Here is a 14,699-nt window from a genome sequence, read left to right on the forward strand (position 1 = left end):
CCCTGTCTCTTGTACAATGTCACGGACCTCCATCCATAGTTCATCAGGCATTCTATCAGATCTAGTCCCTTAAATCTATTTCTCACTTCCACTGTATAGTCATAAGGTATTTGATTTAGGTCATACCTGAATGGTCTAGTGGTTTTCTCCACTTTCTTCAATTTCAGTCTGAATTTGGCAATAGAGTTCATGATCTGAGCCACAGTCAGCTCCCGGTCTTGTTTTTGCTGACTGTATAGAGCTTCTCCACCTTTGGCTGCAATGAATATAATCAGTCTGATTTTGGTGTCGATAATCTGGTGATGTCCATGTGTAGAGTCTTCTCTTGTGTTGTTGGAAGAAGGTGTTTGCTATGACCAGTGCATTCTCTTGGCAGAACTCTATTAGCCTTTGCCCTGCTTCATTCTGTACTCCAAGGCCAAATTTGCCTGTTACTCCAGGTGTTTCTTGACTTCCTACTTTTGCATTCCAGTGCCCTATAATGAATAGGACATCTTTTTTAGGTGTTAGTTCTAGAAGGTCTTGTAGGTTTTCATAGAACTGTTCAAATTCAGCTTCTTCAGCATTACTGGACAGGGCATAGACTTAGATTACCATGATATTGATGGTTTGCCTTGGAAACAAACAGAGATTGTTCTGTCATTTTTGAGGTTGCATCCAAGTACTGCATTTCAGACTCTTTTGTTGACTATGATGGCTACTCCATTTCTTCTAAGAGATTCCTGCCCACAGTAGTAGATATAATGGTCATCTGAGTTAAATTCACCCATTCCAGTCCATCTTAGTTCACTGATTCCTAGAATGTTGATGTTCACTCTTGTCATCTCCTGCTTGATCACTTCCAATTCAGTGACCTAACATTCCAGATTCCTATGCAATATTGCTCTTTACAGCATCGAACCTTGCTTCTATCACCAGTCCCATCCACAACTGGGTGTTGTTTTTGCTTTGGCTCCATCTCTTCATTCTTTCTGGAATTGTTTCTCCATTCTTCTCCAATAGCATATTGAGCATCTACCCACCTGGGGAGTTCATCTTTAAGTGTCCTATCTTTTTGCCTTTTCATACTGTTCATGGGGTTCTCAAGGCAAGAATACTGAAGTGGTTTGCCATTCCCTTCTCCAGTGGACCACATTCTGTGAGACCTCTCCACCATAACCCGTCCATCTTGGGTGGCCCCAGATGGCATGGTTTAGTTTCATTGAGTTAGACAAGGCTGTGGTCCATGTGATCAGACTGGCTAGTTGTCTGTGATTGTGGCTTCTGTCTGTCTGCCCTCTGATGCCCTCTCTCAGTGCCTACCATCTTACTTGGGTTTCTCTTACCTTGGACATGGGGTATCTCTTCACAGCTGCTCCAGCAAAGCGCAGCCACTGCTCCTCACCTTGGACGTGGGGTAGCTCCTCTCAGCCGTGCTTCTGCACCATCACAGCCGCCGTGCGTGGCTCATAGCTTCATTGAATTATGCAGACCCCTTCGCCATGACAAGGCAGTGATCCATGAAGGGACCTATTGCTTCTACTGCTCCTCAATTTTAGCACTGGGCTGATGTGTTTTGAGGAAAATCTCAGGTACACTGTTTCACCTGTGAACACTTTAGTACACAGTTCTAACAGATAAAGACTCATTTTAGCATAACCACAAACTCATCATTGACTCCAACAAAATTAACATTGATTTCTTAATAAAATCTAATACCAACTGGTGTTTGTTTCCACACTTTATCTCAAAAATGTCTTTTACACTTTCTTGCTTGACTTAGGATCCAAATGAGACCTGCACCCTGCAAATGGTTGGCTTGTCTCTTAAGCTTTTTACATTTAAAACAGCCCCCCTTCCCTTTTACCATCGCCCAGTGACTTCTGTTTATTGATGAAACCAGGTCATTCATTCCATTTACTTTTTATTTGTGTGCATTCCCGGTTGTGTCCAACTCTTTGCGACCCCATGGACTGTAGTTCACCAGGCTCCTCTGTCCATGGGATTTCCCAGGCAAGAGTACTGGAGTGGGTTGCCATTCCCTCCTCCAAGGGATCTTCTCAACCAGGGATCAAACCCGCATCTCCTGTGATTCCTGCATTAGCAGGAAGATTCTTTACCACTGTGCCACCTTTATTTAGGTCTTGTTTAATGTTACCCAAGGTTTCCCTGCTGGCTCAGCTGGTAAAGAATCTGCCTGGAATGCAGGAGACCCAGGTTCAATTCCTACGTTGGAAAGATCCCCTGGAGAAGGAAGTGGCAACCCAGTCCAGTGCTTTTGCCTGGAAAATCTCATGGATAGAGAAGTCTGGCAGGCTGCAGTCCATTGGGTCTCACAGAGTCGAACATAGCTGAGCAACTAACACTTTCTTTCAGTTTAATGTCACTTAATACGTGAACCGTGAACTTCCAGATGTTCAAGCTGGTTTTAGAAAAGCCAGAGGAACCAGAGATCAAATTGACAACATCCGCTGGATCATGGAAAAAGCAAGAGAGTTTCAGAAAAACATCTATTTCTGCTTTATTGGCTATGCCAACGCCTTTGACTGTGTGGATCACAATAAACTGTAGAAAATTCTGAAAGAGATGGGAATACCAGACCACCTGACCTGCCTCTTGAGAAACCTGTATGCAGGTCAGGAAGCAACAGTTAAAACTGGACATGGAACAACAGACTGGTTCCAAATAGGAAAAGGAGTCCGTCAAGACTGTATACTGTCACCCTGCTTATTTAACTTATATGCAGAGTACATCATGAGAAACGCTGGGCTGGAAGAAGCACAAGCTGGAATCAAGGTTGCCGGGAGAAATATCAATAACCTCAGATATGCAGATGACACCACCCTTACGGCAGAAAGTGAAGAGGAACTAAAGAGCCTCTTGATGAAAGTGAAAGAGGAGAGTGAAAAAGTTGGCTTAAAGCTCAACATTCAGAAAACGAAGGTCATGGCATCTGGTCCGATCACTTCATGGGAAATAGATGTGGAAACAGTGTCAGACTTTAATTTTTGGGGCTCCAAAATCACTGCAGATGGTGACTGCAGCCATGAAATTAAAAGACGCTTACTCCTTGGAAGGAGAGTTGTGACCAACCTAGATAGCATATTCAAAAGCAGAGACATTACTTTGCCAACAAAGGTCCGTCTAGTCAAGGCTATGGTTTTTCCAGTGGTCTTTCCATGGACTGTGAAGAAAGCTGAGGGCCGAAGAATTGATGCTTTTGAACTGTGGTATTGGAGAAGACTCTTGAGAGTCCCTTGGACTGCAAGGAGATCCAACCAGTCCATTCTGAAGGAGATCAGCCCTGGGATTTCTTTAGAAGGAATGATGCTAAAGCTGAAACTCCAATACTTTGGCCACCTCATGCGAAGAGTTGACTCGTTAGAAAAGACTCTGATGCTGAGAGGGATTGGGGGCAGGAGGAGAAGGGGACGACAGAGGATGAGATGGCTGCATGGTATCACCAACTCGATGGATGTAAGTTTGAGTGAACTCCGGGAGTTGGTGAAGGACAGGGAGGCCTGGTGTGCTGCGATTCATGGGGTCGCAAAGAGTTGGACACGACTGAGCGACTGAACTGAACTGAATGGGCTTCATCGTTTTCTCATCAGGGGTCTTACTCATTTTTTGTTTTATTTATTCCCAAGAACTACAGTTTTACTGGAGTGATTGTAAATGATGTTTTCCAAATCTTATTCTCATTATTTGTTCTGATAAGGAGGACTATCTTTGATTTTTATTATTGAATTTTTATCTAGCAACATTACTAAATTGTCTCAACAACAGTAACAGTTCATGTCTGTATTCATTTGGATTTTCTACATACACAATCATATTACTGAAATTAACCACTGTTTCCCCTTCTACTCATCACGCCTTGTGTTTCTTTCTTCTCTGTGTGATCCTGTTGGAAGACCCAGTGGCTTTGTTCTCAGTCTTAAAGGAAATGCTTTTATTATTATTATTTTTTTTTTGGTCTTGCCAAGTGGCTTGCGGGATCTTAGTTCCCCCAGTGGGGATCAAACCTGTCCCACCTGCAGTGGAAGGAGACCACCAGGAAAGCCCCTTGTTGGCAGACTTCCTTACCACGTTAAAGAAGTTCATTTCTAACGCAGATTTGCTAAGTTTTTAAGAAACCTGTGTGGGATGTGCACTCTCCTCAATGCTGTTTTCTGCATGGACTGAGTTGGTCACGTACTTCTCTTCTCTAATCTGTTCCTGTGGTGAATTGACCTGGTTTCTGCTGCTGCTGCTGCTGCTAAGTTGCTTCAGTCGTGTCTGACTCTGTGCGACCCCAGAGACAGCAGCCCACCAGGCTCCCTCGTCCCTGGGATTCTCCAGGCAAGAACACTGGAGTGATCTGCCATTTCCTTCTCTAATACATGAAAGTGAAAAGTGAAAGTGAAATTACTCAGTCGTGTCTGACTCCTAGTGACCCCATGGACTGCAGCCCACCAGGCTCCTCCGTCCGTGGGATTTTCCAGGCAAGTGTACTGGAGTGGGTTGCCATTGTCTTCTCCAACCTGGTTTCTAAGGCTGAACAAATCCATCTTGGTTGTAATGTGTCATCCGTCTATGTGTGTGGCTGAGGCTGGTGGTTCTTCAACTGGAGAGTGAATTGGGCTGTGATTTTTCTTTCCCTGTTTTCACTGTCGGGCTCTGGTAGCAAAAGTTGAGTGATCCTTTGAAATGAGTCAGAGAGTGGGCCTTTTGCCTCTCCTTCCCGGAAGAAAGTGTGTGAGACTGGAGCATTCTGAACCTCAGACATCTCACAGAATGGGACAGGGAAGCCTCAGAGCCTAGAGTTTTCTTGGAGGGAACCTGTTTGCTTATTGATTGAATTTCTTTTACACCTACAGGAATTTTTAAGTTTTCTAGTTTTTGTTCTCAGAACAATTTTGTTTAGTAATATTTTTCTAATAATTTGTCAATTGTCTCAATTTTCAGATTTATTGCTGTAGAGTTGTTGATGACATTGTTACATTTTTTTCATGTCTGTGTTTACAGACCCTTTTCTTCTTATATGGATAACTTGTTTCTTCTCTTTTATTTATCGTTTTCATTGGAGATTTGTCAATTTTATAAATCTTCCAAAAGTACAAACTTCTGGCTTTGAGGAGCATCTTTATCACATGTTTGTTTTGTAGCCTTAATTTCTTATCTTTTTTGTTTTTCTGCTTTCTTTGGGTTTATATCACAGCTCTTTTTATAACCCTTTGGGTTGGATATTTAGCACATTAAGTTTTAGCCTATCTCCTTTCCTGATATGAACATTTAGAATTACAAGTTTACTCAGTTCTACCTTGAATTCCCTGGTGGCTCAGTTGGTAAAGCATCTGCCTACAATGCAGGAGACCTGAGTTCAATCCCTGGGTTGGGAAGAGATTGTTTTGGCTATTTGGGGTCTTTGAGTTGCCATACAAATTTTAAAATTCTTTATTCTAGTTCCGTGAAAAACACCGTTGGTATTTTGATAGGGATTGCACTGAATCTGTAGATTGCCTTGGGTAGTATGGTCATTTTAACAATATTCTTCCAATCCATGAGCATGGTATGTCTTTGCATCTGTTTGTGTCATCTTTAATTTCTTTCTTCAGTGTCTCATAATTTTCTGATTACAGGTGTTTTACTTCCTTAGTTCGGAGAAGGCAATGGCACCCCACTCCAGTACTCTTGCCTGGCAAATCCCATGGACGGAGGAGCCTGGTGTTAGAGTTTGTCCTGGGTGTTTTAGTCTTTTTTTGGTGTGATTGTAAATGGGATTGTTTTCTTCATTTCTCTTTCTGATAGTTTGTTGGTGTATAGAAATGCAACAGGTTTCTGTGTATTCATTTTGTATCCTGAACTTTACTGAATTCACTGATGAGTTCCAGTAATTTTTTGGTGGGTTTTTAGGATTTTCTGTGTGTAGTATCATGCCACCTGCAAATAGTGACAGTTTTACTTCTTCATCTCCAATTTGTATTCCTTTTATCTCTTTTTCTTGTCTGATTGAGCTTCCCAGGAGGCCCAGTGGTCATATTGAAGACTTCTGACAAAACGTGGTCTGCTGGAGGAGGGGTTGCAAACCACTTCAGGATTCTTGTTGTGAGAACCCCATTAACACTATGAGAAGGCAAAAAGATATAACACTGAAAGATGCCCCCCCAGGTCGGAAAATATCCAATATGCTAGTGGGGAAGAGTAGAGGACAATTTCTAATAGCTCCAGAAAGAATGAAGCATCTAGGCCAAAGTGGAAATGATGCTCAGTGGCAGATGTGTCTGGTAGTGAAAGTAAAGTCTGATGCTGTAAAAAGCAACATTGCCTAGGAACCTGGAATGTTAGGTCCATAAATCAAAGTAAGTTGGACATGGTCAAGCAGGAGATGGCAAGAGTGAACATCAGCATCTTAGGAATCAATGAACTAAAATGGATGGGAATGGACGAATTTAATTCAGATGACCATTATACCTACTACTGTGGACCAGAATCCCTTAGAAGAAATGGAGTAGCCCTCTTTAGTCAAAAAAACTGTCCAAAACACTCTTTTGTATTTGGGTACATTCTCAAAAACAACAGAATGATCTCAGTTCATTTCCAAGGCAAACCATTCAGCATCATAGTAATCCAAGTCTATGCTCCAACCGCCGATGCAGAAGAAGCTGAAGGTGACCGGTTTTATGAAGAACTGACTACAAGACCTCCTTGAACTAACACCAAAAACAGATGTTCTTTTGTGTGTGTGTATGCATATGATAAAAAAGTGATTTATTTTTAAATTTATATAATTTTTAATTGAAGGATAATTGCTTTATAGAATTTTGGTTTTCTGTCAAACCTCAGCATGAATCAGCCGTAGGTTATACATATGACCCCTTCCTCTTGAACCTCATTCCTATGTTCCTCCCCATCTCACCCCTCTAGGTTGATGCAGAGCCCCTGTTTGAGTTCCCTGAGACATAGAACAAATTCCCATTGGCTGTCTGTTTTACATATGGTAATGTAAGTTTCCATGTCACTCTCTGCATACATCATACCCTCTCCTCCCCTCTCCGCATGTCCATAAGTCTGTTCTCTATGTCTGTTTCTCCATTGCTGGCCTGAAAATAAATTCTTTGGTATCATCCATAAATCAGATTAGATTCCATATATATGTATCAGTATACGATGTTTATCTTTCTCTTTCTGTCTTACTTGACTCTATATAATAGGCTCTAGGTTCATCCACCTCATTAGAACTGACTCAAATGTGTTTCTTCTTATGATTGAGTAATATTCCATTGTGTATATGTACCACAAATTCTTTAGCCATTCATCTGTCGCTGGACATCTAGGTTGCTTCCATGTTCTAGCTATTGTAAATAGTGTTGGGGTACATGTGTCTTTTTAAATTTTGGTTTCCTCAGGGTATATGCCTAGGAGTGGGATTGCTGAGTCATATGGTGCTTTTATTCCTAGTTTTTTAAGGAATCTCCATACTGTCTTCCATAGTGGCTGTATCAATTTACATTCCCACCAACAGTGCAGGAGGGTTTGTTTTTTTCCACACCCTCTCCAGCATTTATTGTTTGTAGACCTTTTAATGATGACCATTCTCACCAATGTGAGGTGATATCTTATTGTAGTTTTAATTTGCATTTCTCTCATAATGAGTGATATTGAGCATCTTTTCATGTGTTTGTTAGCCATCTGTAGGTCTTTGGAGAAATGTCTGTTTAGGTCTTTTTCCCACTTTTTGATTGGGTTGTTTGTTTTTCTGGTATTGAATTGTATGAGCTCCTCCTGTATATTTTGGAAATTAATCCTTTGTCAATTGTTTCCTTTGCTATTACCATCTCCCATTCTGAGGGTTGTCTTTTCACCTTGTTTGTAGTTTCCTTTGCTGTGCAAAAGCTTTTAAGTTTAATCAGGTCCCACTTGTTTACTTTTTTTTTTATTTCCATTACTCTAGGAGGTGGGTCATAGAGGATCTTGCTTTGATTTGTGTCAGCAAGTGTTCGCTTATGTTTTCCTCTAAGAGTTTTATAGATTCTGGTCTTACATTTAGGTCTTTAATCCATTTTGAGTTTATCTTTGTGTATGGTGTTAGGAAGTGTTCCAATTTCATTCTTTTACATGTAGCTGTCCAGTTTTCCCAGCACCACTTATTGAAGAGGCTATCTTTTCCCCATTGTATATTCTTGCCTCCTTTGTCATAAATAAGATACCCATAGGTGCATGGGTTTATTTCTGGGTTCCAGGTCACTGATCTGTTCTTCTGCTTCAGATATTCTGCTATTGATTCCTTCTAGAGTATTTTTAATTTCAGTTACTGTGTTGTTTGTATGTTTATACTTTCATTCTTCTAGGTGTTTGTTAAATGATTCTTGCACTTTCTCCATTCTATTTTCAAGGTTTTTGATCATCTTTACTATAATTATTCTGAATTCTTTTTCAGGTAATTTGCCTATTTCCTCTTCATTTACTTGGGCTTGTGTGTTTCTAGTTTATTCCTTCATTTGTGCAGTATTTCTGTGCCTTTTCAGTATTTTTTTTCAACTTATTGTGTTTGAGGTCTCCTTTTCCCAGGCTTCAAGGTTGAATTCTTTCTTCCTTTTGGTTTCTGCCCTCCTAAGTTTGGTCCAGTGGTTTGTGTAAGCTTTGTGTTGGGTGAGGTTTGTGCTGTGTTTTTTTTTTTTGCCTCTGATGGGCAGGGCTGAGTGAGTTGGTAATCTGTCTGCTGATGATTGGGTTTGTATTTTTGTCTTGTTTGTTGTTTGGATGAGGCGTCCTGCACAGGATGATGGTTGGGTGATGCCAAGTCTTGTATTTAAGTGGTTTCCTTTGTGGGAGTTCTCACTATTTGATACTCCCTAGGGTTAGTTCCCTGGTAGTCTAGGGTCTTGGAGTCAGTGCTCCCACTCCAGAGGCTCAGGGCTTGATCTCTGGCCAGGAACAGAGATTCCACAGGTGGTTTGTTATGGTGTTAAATGGGATTAAAACAAATACCCATAAATGAGAAACTAAAGGTGAACCCCAGGTAAATGGCAGTTACAAAATCAGGCAAATAAGAATTAAAATAATGAAATATGCACATATACATATATACTCATAAGCAAAATAAAAACAGTCCAACAAGTACAACAGTTGACCAGGTAAACAAAGGAAACCAAAAATGATATCCACCAGTTAAGAGCAAAACTAACTAAAGCACAAACCGGAAAACAAAATTAAAGCAAGGTGCCAACTGGGGAATAAAGCAATGAAAACAAAGCTAACAAATATGGTGAGAAAAAAAAGGAAAGAAAGAAAAGAAAGAATAGACATGCAAGGTTAAATAGAAGTAGATAAAGAAGATTTATATATATTAAAGGTTAACTTCAAGGGGAAAAGAACAGTAGGAAAAGCAAACGAAGGAGTAAATGTAGAAAAAATAATAATTGGTGTAAATTTGTTTAATTAAATTAAATAGAAAAGGAAAACTATAGAACTTCAAGGATAAAGGCCAAGTTAGAGGCAGAGGTTTATAACAGCAATAAAAAGTGTGACTAGAAAAAAAACTCAAAAGCTTAGTTAGATGTCATAGTGCTAATAAAATCGACAACTACAACAGAAGATAAAAAAAGAGAGATAAAAAATCCAAAAGAAACTATGGAACAAGTCAAAATATAAGAATAATAAATGTTTTACATGAGTCTCTGCTGTCAGCTTCCTTTCCTTCACTGGGAGTCACAGTCCACCTCCCCTCCCTGGGATGCCCTCCAACATTGTGCTGGTCTCTGGATCTTCTGTGGGGGCATCTCAGACTTTAATCTGGTTCTACTCCTGTGTATACTTGCCTCCAGTGTCCACAGCTATCAGAACTAGTGTGTTTTCTTTTGTGGGAGCTTTCAGTGTCCTTTCATATATTCAATAGAAATAGAGTCTGCCTAGTTGATTGTGTGGATGTAATCTGAAGCTTGTACAGCTGGTGGGAAGGTTTTGTGTCTTCTTCCTTAGCCACAGTGCCCCTGGGTTTCAATTGTGGTTTTATTTCCACCTCTGAATGTGGGTCATCCGCTGGGGTCTGCTCCTGAGGCTGCCCTGGAGGACTTGGATTTGGCCCTGTGAGGACCAGGTGTGGAGGTGGTGCAGCTGCTTGGGTCACAGGGGTTCTGCCAGCACCAGGCACTCAGGAGAGTTAGCAGCTAGGGCATCAGGAAATACAGTGCTCTAGAAGGGTATGGCAACCAGTATTGGACAATACACTCCAGTATTCTTGCCTGGAAAACCCCACTAACAGAGAAGCCTAGCAGGCCACAGGGTTGCAGAGTTGGACACAACCCAAGCAACCCCGCATGCATAGATGCAAGACTTTTTTTGCCTGTGGCAGCTCTGCCCCAGTGAGGGTTGAGCGTGAAGTTGGCACAGCTGCTTGGGTTGCAGGGATCCTGGCATGCCAAGTGTCCAGGGACACAGACTGCCTCAGCTGCAGGAGTTGCAGCCCTATCAGAGTCTTTTTTTTCTGGTAGCTGGTGATCAGAAGGCCTCTTTGCCTAGTCTTTCTCTGTAGCCCTGCCCATTCAGGCACTTAGAGAGATCCCTTGCCTGAGGTCCTTCTCTGTTGTTCCATGCATCAGGCACTTAAAGGGGCACCCTGAGTGGGGTCCTACTCTGTAGTTTGGTGCATCAGGTGCTTGATTGGACAGCCTCTCTATTGTTCAGCTGCCTTTGCTGGCCTGTGGGGAGAAAGAGGCTAGGGTGATGGCTCCATCCCCTACACATGACTCAGCAGTATCACCTTGCTTCCATGGCTGCCTGGCTTTCCTCCAAAGGCATTTCCCACCACTCTCCTCCCTCACGTCCCCTTGGCCCCTCTCTCTGCAGTCAACAACAACCCTCACCTTGGGATTGCTACACAATCCCTACACTCCAGCTCCCAGGCACTGTACCTTCTAGGGGACCTGCCCCCTTGTCTGGGGTACGTATGGCTGCAGCAAGGACTGTCTGATTCTCATTCCATTTAGACTGTCACAGATCAGCTGTTTCACTCTCAGCCTTAATATGTGTTTCTCCTCTGACTCTAGACAGTTGCCCCGATGTGGGGATTGGGCCCCTTCTTCAGTTCTCCCACCCACCGAGGGCAGGTCTAGTCCTACTAACACTCCTGTTTTTCCCCCTAGTTGCTTCCTCCTACCGAGTTTTGTGTGGTTCTATATATTCTTTTTTATTGGTCAGGTACTCCTGTCCGCTCTCAGCTGGTGTTCTGCAAGCACTTCTGTGCCTGCAGGTGTATTCCTGATGTATCCACAGAGAAAGATGTACTCCATAACCACCTACTCCTCCGCCATCTTGTTCCTCCCCAGATGTTCTTTTCATCATAGGGGACCGGAATATAAAGTAGAAAGTCAAGAGATACCTGGAGTAACAGGCAAATTTGGCCTTGGAGTACACAGTGAAACAGGGCAAAGGCTAACAAGTTCTGTCAAGAGAACACACGGGTCATAGCAAACACCCTTTCCAACAATGCAAGAAATGTCCCTACACATGGACATTACCGGATGGTCAATACCAAAATCAGATTGATTATATTCTTTGCAGCCGAAGATGGAGAAGCTCTGTATAGTCAGGGAAAACAAGACCTGGAGCTGACTGTGGCTCAGCTCATGAGCTCCTTATTGCAAAATCCAGGCTTAAATTTCAGTAAGTAGGGAAAACCAGTAGGCCATTCAGGTATAACCTAAATCAAATCGCTTATGATCATACAGTGGAGGTGACAAACAGATTCAAAGGATTAGATCTGGTAGACACGGTGCCTGAAGAATTATGGACAGAAGTTCGTAACATTGTACAGGAGGCAGTGACCAACACCATTCTTAAAAAAAAAAGTTCAAGAAGGCTAAGTGGTTTTCTGCAAGGCCTTACAAATTGCTGAGAAAAGAGAAGCGAAAGGCAATAGAGAAAGGGAAAGATTTACCCATCTGAATTCAGAGTTCCAAAGAATAGCAAGGAGAGATAAGAAAGCCTTCTTCAATGAACAATTCAAAGAAGTGGAAAACAGTAGAACGGGAAAGGCTAGAGATCTCTTCAAGAAAATTGGAGTAATCAAGAGAACCTTTCATGCAAGGATGGGCACAATAAAGGACAGAAATGGCAAGGACTTAACAGAAGCAGAAGAGATTAAGAAGAATTGGCAAGAATACACAGAACTATACAAAAAAGATCTTAATGACCCAGATAACCATGATAGTGTGATCACTCACCTAGAATTAGACGTCCTGGAGTGTGAATTCAACTGGACCTTAGGAAGCTTTACTATGAACAAAGCTGGTGGAGGTGATGGGAATTCCAGCTGAGTTATTTAAAATCCTAAAAGATGATTTTGTTAAAATGCTGCACTCAAAATGTCAGCTAATTTGGAAAACTCAGCACTGGTCACAGGACTGGAAAAGGTTAGTTTTCATTCCAATCCCAAAGAAGAGCAATGCCAAAGAATGTTCAAACTACCATACAACTGCACTGATTTCACATGCTAACAAGGTAATGCTCAAAATCCATCAAGCTAGGCTTCAGCAGTATATGAACTGAGAACTTCCAGATGTACAAACTGGGCTTAGAAAAGACAGAGAAATCAAGAGATCAAATTACCAGCGTTCGTTGGCTTATAGAGAAAGCGAGGGAATTTCAGAAAGATATCTACATCTGCTTCATTGGCTACACTAAAGCGTTTGACTGTATTGTTGTTCAGTCGCTTAGTCATGTCCAACTCTGCAACCCCATGGACTGTATGTAGCACACCAAACTTCCCTATCCTTCACTATCTCCCAGAGTTTGCTCAAATTCATGTCCATTGAGTCAATGATGCTATTTAACCATCTCATCCTCTGCTACCCTCTTCTCCTTTTGCCTTCAATCTTGCCCAGCATCTGGGTCTTTTCCAGTGAGTCAGCTCCCTCACACCAGATGGCTAAAGTATTGGGGCTTCAGTTTCAGCATGAGTCCTTCTAATGAGTATTCACATTCATTGATTTGTGGATACTGAAACATCCTTGTATCCCTGGGATAAATCCCACTTAATCGTGGTATGAGATCCTTTTAACATGTTATTGGATTCCGTTTGCTGGTATTTTGTTGAGGATTTTTGCATCTATATTCATCAGTGATACTGACCTGTAGTTTTCTGTGTGTAATATCTTTGTCTGGTTTTAGTATTAGGGTGATGCTGGCCTCATAGAATGAGTTCAGAAGCATTCCTTCCTCTGCATTTTCTTGGAATGGTTTGAGAAAGATAAGTGTTAACTCTTCTCTTTAATGTTTGGTAGAATTCACCTGTGAAGCCATCTGCTCCTGGAGTTCTGTTTGTTGACAGTATTTTTTTAAAGAGCTTTTTGTGGAAATCTCTTATGGTGCTTTGTATTTCTATGATGCCAGTTGTAACATTTTTTAATTAATTTATTTTATTTTATAATTTTTAAAATTATAATTTACTTATTTATTTTTGGCTGTATCAGGTCTTAGTTGCAGTGCACAAGCTCTTCGTGGTGGCACACAGGCTTCTCTCTAGTTGTGGTGCACGGGGTCCAGCATGCGGGCTCTATAGTTGGGATGCTCAGGCTCAGTTGCCCCACAGTATGTGGGATCTTATTTCCCTGACCAGAGATTAAACCCACATTCCTTGCATTGAAAGTCAGATTCTTAACCACTGGACCACCAGGGAAGTCCCCTAATTTTTATGTTAAGGTATAGTTTATTTACTTTGTTGTGTTAGTTTCAGATTATAAAGCAAAGTGATTCAGATATATGTATATCCATTCTTTTTCAGATTCTTTTCCCATATAATTTTTTACAGATATAATAATTTATACTATTGAGTATAGTTCCCTGTGCTATATAGTAGATCCTTGTTAATTGTCTTTTTTACATATATTATTGTGTGTATGTTAATTCCAAACTCCTACTTTCTCTCTTCCCGCCATGTTTCCCCTTTGGTTAACCATAAGTTTGTTTTGAAAGTCTGTGAGTCTGTTTCTGTTTTGTAAATAATTTCATTTGTATTGTGTTTTTTTTAGATGCCACATATGAGTGAGATCATATGATATTCATCTTTTTCTGACTTACTTTACTTAGAATGGAAGTCTCTAGGTCCATGTCACTGCAAATGGCATTATTTCATTCTTTTTTTTAACGGTTGAGTAATATTTTCTTGGAATAGTTTGAGAAGGAAAAGTGTTAACTCTTCTCTTTAATGTTTGGTAGAATTCACCTGTGAAGCCATCTGCTCCTGGAGTTCTGTTTGTTGACAGTATTTTTTTTAATAGCTTTTTGTGGAAATCTCTTACGGTGCTTTGTATTTCTATGATGCCAGCTGTATATATATGATCATATATATCTCACAACTTCTTTTTCCATTCATCTGTTAATGGACCATAGGTTGCTTCTATGTCTTGGCTATTGTAAATAGTGCTGCTATGAACACTGGGATGTATGTATCTTCAAATTATGGTTTTCTCTAGATAGATGCCCACCAGTGGGATTGCTGGATCAGATGGTAGCCCTATTTTCAGTTTTTATGGAACTTCCGTACTATTCTTCATAGTGACTGTTCAATTTACATTTCCACTAACAGTTCAGGAGGGTTCCCTCTTCTCCACACCCTCTCTAGCATTTACCATTCGTATGCTTTTTGATGATGGCCATTCTTACCGGTGTGCGGTGATACCTCATATAGTTTTTTATTTTCATTTCTCTAGTCATCAGTGATGTTGAGCATCTTTTCATAA

The 14,699-nt window shown here is 41.1% G+C and overlaps 1 protein-coding gene across 11 annotated transcripts in view; it reads left to right on the forward strand.

Annotated features, from left to right (window-relative positions):
* CFAP74 (cilia and flagella associated protein 74) overlaps positions 1-14,699 on the forward strand; it is an 86,131-nt gene that overhangs the window by 9,430 nt on the left and 62,002 nt on the right. The window contains exon 1 of one of the 11 annotated variants that reach the window (XM_069545818.1): positions 6,895-6,958. The exons of the other annotated variants lie outside the window; for them this stretch is intronic. The gene's annotated coding sequence lies outside the window, so the exon portion shown is untranslated. Of the gene's footprint in view, positions 1-6,894; positions 6,959-14,699 lie in introns of those variants that run through there. 11 annotated transcript variants of the gene reach the window in all.

Source organism: Ovis canadensis, chromosome 12 (assembly GCF_042477335.2).
Source record: "Ovis canadensis isolate MfBH-ARS-UI-01 breed Bighorn chromosome 12, ARS-UI_OviCan_v2, whole genome shotgun sequence".
In the NCBI taxonomy this organism is placed as follows: Eukaryota; Metazoa; Chordata; class Mammalia; order Artiodactyla; family Bovidae; genus Ovis; species Ovis canadensis.